This window comes from Zingiber officinale, chromosome 9A (genome assembly GCF_018446385.1).
Source record: "Zingiber officinale cultivar Zhangliang chromosome 9A, Zo_v1.1, whole genome shotgun sequence".
In the NCBI taxonomy this organism is placed as follows: Eukaryota; Viridiplantae; Streptophyta; class Magnoliopsida; order Zingiberales; family Zingiberaceae; genus Zingiber; species Zingiber officinale.
This window is the reverse complement of record NC_056002.1, coordinates 12,939,227-12,942,983: the sequence shown is the minus strand read 5'-3', so window position 1 is coordinate 12,942,983 and position 3,757 is coordinate 12,939,227. Positions and strand designations below refer to the sequence as shown.

At 34.7% G+C, this 3,757-nt stretch overlaps 1 long non-coding RNA gene across 1 annotated transcript; it reads right to left on the bottom strand.

The window, feature by feature from the left end:
• Positions 1-493: 493 nt before the first annotated feature.
• LOC122021825 lies at positions 494-3,398 on the bottom strand. The gene is made up of 5 exons (XR_006122649.1): positions 2,648-3,398; positions 2,225-2,263; positions 2,063-2,133; positions 1,074-1,148; positions 494-875 (listed from the first exon to the last, which is right to left on the bottom strand). It is a non-coding gene; the product is annotated as an uncharacterized LOC122021825 (long non-coding RNA).
• Positions 3,399-3,757: the final 359 nt, after the last annotated feature.

Here is a 3,757-nt window from a genome sequence, read left to right as displayed (position 1 = left end):
TGTTTCGTGCTTTACAAACTTACAACAATAGTATTAGACCTATCTAGTTGTAAAAGAATAAAAAAAAACCCTGGAAATCGTGATTTGTCATCGCTGAACGAATTCGCAATCTATGATTAACGTTGGGGAGCCACTAAAAAAAAGTTGATAGACAATGTTTTAAAAACGTTGTCTATGTGGTTGAAAAAACGTTGTTAAAAGCACTATTGTTAAAAGTTTACTCAAAGACAATGCTTTAAAAACGTTATCGTTTGTAGCAAAGACAACGCTTTTGTAAAAACGTTATCTTTTTTAAGGACAATGCATAAAAAATATTATATTTTTTAAGGACAACACATAAAAAATAGTCTTTTTTTAGCAAAGACAACCGTTCGACAATGCATAAAAAGCATTGTCATTTTTAACAAAGATAAGAGGTTTTAAACTGTTGTCTTTTAATACTAAAAATAAATAAAAGATGAATGAAAACGAATTTATTTTAATCAACAACATATTATTAGATAAACAACCAAAATAAATATATAAATTATTATCCTTACACTTCTATAATAAACATAATTTCTCGCATATAAAGAAATTTTAATTAGAAGAACTCAAAACTACTCTTCTCGACTACATCTTATTGTATGAACTTAAAGGATCTTGATAGATGCTACTTATCCTTTTGACTTGAATGTTCTTTACTCATTGGCTTTAACCATTTTCTCGCTTAAATACCAAAGTCTTCTTGATAGTTATTCGCCAAAGTACTTCCCAGTCACACACTTGGGGTTCAGATGTAGTGTCATATAGCATATAATTGTTGCTCCTGTAATCATTCATACCCAAGCTATTTAACTGGAGTTTCTGAATACCTCCATTCACCTTCAAAATATCTGAAAAGGCACGGGACGTGAAATTTCCACAATCTCAACATCTAATGAAAGACAACATGAATAAGCAAATGACATATGAAATTTCCACAATCTCAACATCTAAAGAGCATTAATAAGGAAAGAAGAAATGACATAATTGTCACTAGTATCTTATAGGCTATTCAAAAATTATGTGAACGGTAAAAGCTAGAGAAGCACCTTCAACTGACTATTCATTGCACTTCACATTTCTTCCCTACAAAGATTTTGTGTTGTCTTGTGTGGAATTCACAGCTGCAAAGATATTTTTGGTTCAACAAGATCATTAAAGATAAGTAGCAAGCAACCAAGTATGAGATCAAACAAATTTTAGTAAAATAGGAATCAAGAAGGGAGGTTTATATATTTAGCTGTGTGCCAGTAGTAACCTAGGGACCAGTGAAAAGAAACCACAAATATATTGGTCCATAAAGGTGACACTTAGTTCCATAGAAATCCAAAAATTAATAATAATCTACAGGTTGGTCATTTTCTAAAGAATGAATATTTTCAGTTTTCCTATTCAAGTAACTAATGTCCAACTGTGTCTCTTGTAGTAGCCGATCAAGACAATTAAGTTTGGGAAAGTTATAAAACTAATTTAGAGCACAAATAAAAGCATAAGCATTAACAAAGGCAAAAAAAGAAATTCTTATTAGGATAAATACATTGCATCATATTGATAGACAGATTATATGCATAATTTTAAGCTCGAGAGATGCTTGAGATTCAAGCCTCAAGCTTGGCATGTCCCAAATTGATCAATAAAGAATAATTAATTAATTAATTCTCCTAGCTCCTACTTATTAGATAAAAAACATCTATCATATTGTACTTAAAATTTGAGATCATATAGAATACAATAGATAAAGGTTGTTGCATGCACCTCAACAATTAAAAGAAGACAAGTATCAATTATCACATTATGATGGATTTTACAAAAAAAAAAAAGTAACAATTAGTATGCATCTATTATCCTAAATTCTATTACATATACAAATTTAATATGTCGAAGTATCATGTGAAAGTCAACGATTAACAAAAACAAAAGCAAATTTCTTGTGCAGCCTGTGCAGTGTCTGTAAAGTATGAACAATGTATAATCGATGGGTGTCACAACAATATAACAATATGTCTACTAAACATCCTACATAATCATTGAGAGGTACCTGTAATAAGCAGTCGGATGAACTAGAATTCTGGAAAGCATGAGATTCACTTCCTTTCCAATTCAAAAATGCTGAAATCACATTACCAATGAAACATTACAGGTTCACCAAAAGAAGATCAAGGAAACATATGTTACAATCATTTACTAGTTATGTGAATACCTTTAAGTTTGTCGGTCATTTTAAATGTCACTATATATTCTGCATAGATACGGGTATTCATATTAGTATCTCATATGATATAATGCTTTGGCTTGTGAAGATTATCTATGGAGTGTCAAAATTATCATTAGTGAAAAGAGATTGTTCAGATCCAAGATGAATGAGTTCCACGTTCCCCATAATTATGCGGAACAACATAAGATGGATAGCACCATTTTCATTGGCATCAACATAACTAGCACAGTAGACAGCATACACAAGTGAGCTATTGTTCATAATGGGCTATTATTAAAGAAAAAAATCTAAATAGAGGAAGCACTTGGTGATACACTAAGAAACACTTGACAACTTTTACAAAGAGAAAATAGTGTTAATCCTCAAGATAAAGATACATGAAGAACGTAGTCACATTTGAAGCATTACCAGATATCAGAGCAATTTGCAAGGGCAAGATGAAGCCCATTTCCATAAAGTCGTTTCTGCACAGGTTGCTTCAGAACCCCATGAAACATCATCTCGTCCACCGCATCCTTAGAGGAAGCAAGCCATGCGTAACGGACATTTGCATTGGCACGAATCTTTTTTGTTGTTTCAATGTTGTGTGCTTTGAAGAGGTTAAATCTAACTTGACCTAAAACATGAGGGAGCTAGCCGGCAGCGAGGGAGAGTGTGGAGGTCAACCAAGGGTAGGGGAAGGCGTTGAGAACCATCTTATTGTAGATGTTGAACACCACGTTCAACGCCCACCACATGGTGAAGTAAAATCCAATCTTGACCTTCTACGCCGCCGATCGGCTCGCCTATTGGCTCTCCTCCTCGCCGCTGATCGACCATCAGAGCCCTAACGAGCTAGGGAACCCTCTTGGCGATCTCCGCGGAGAGCCATCCCTCCTCCTCCATTAGATCGGCAACTAGGGTATCGATCTCATGTGGTGATCCACACCTGGACAAGGTGGAGACGCGTAGAGGTTGAGATCGACGTGGTACCACTGCTCGCTTCGGGCGACAGTGAAGGCTTTCAAGGCAAGGTGCGACTAGTCCTAAAAAAATCTCATTGTTTGAAGGTGTTTGGAAGAGAGGGATTCATCGGAGAGGGGTTAGTCGAATGGTCTGTTTGGGAGGAGGTGAGAGAAGGGGAAGGAAGGGAAAATAAGAGGAAGAGAAACTTTGTTTTCGAAGGAGTGAGCAAAGGAAAGGAAAGGAAAGATAAGGAAGGGTAAGCTTTAACTTTGTTTTCCATGGGAAGAGAGATTTTCTTACACTCTGAATTGGGGTGTAAGGAAGGGGAAGGGAAAATAAAATAATTTTTATTTCAATTTTATCCATGTTCTTAATAGTGTAAAAAATGTTTCAATTTCTAATTTTACTATGTCATCGGAGTTCAATTTTTTCGCCTTCTTCACAGCTCGCTTGTTGCCTAATTATTAGAGGAGGGGAACCAACACGTCTTCTAACTGAATTGAAGGGAGAAATTATTTTTATCATCAAAATTTAAGAGGATATCTATTTTTTTTAATTTTTTCATTAAAATTT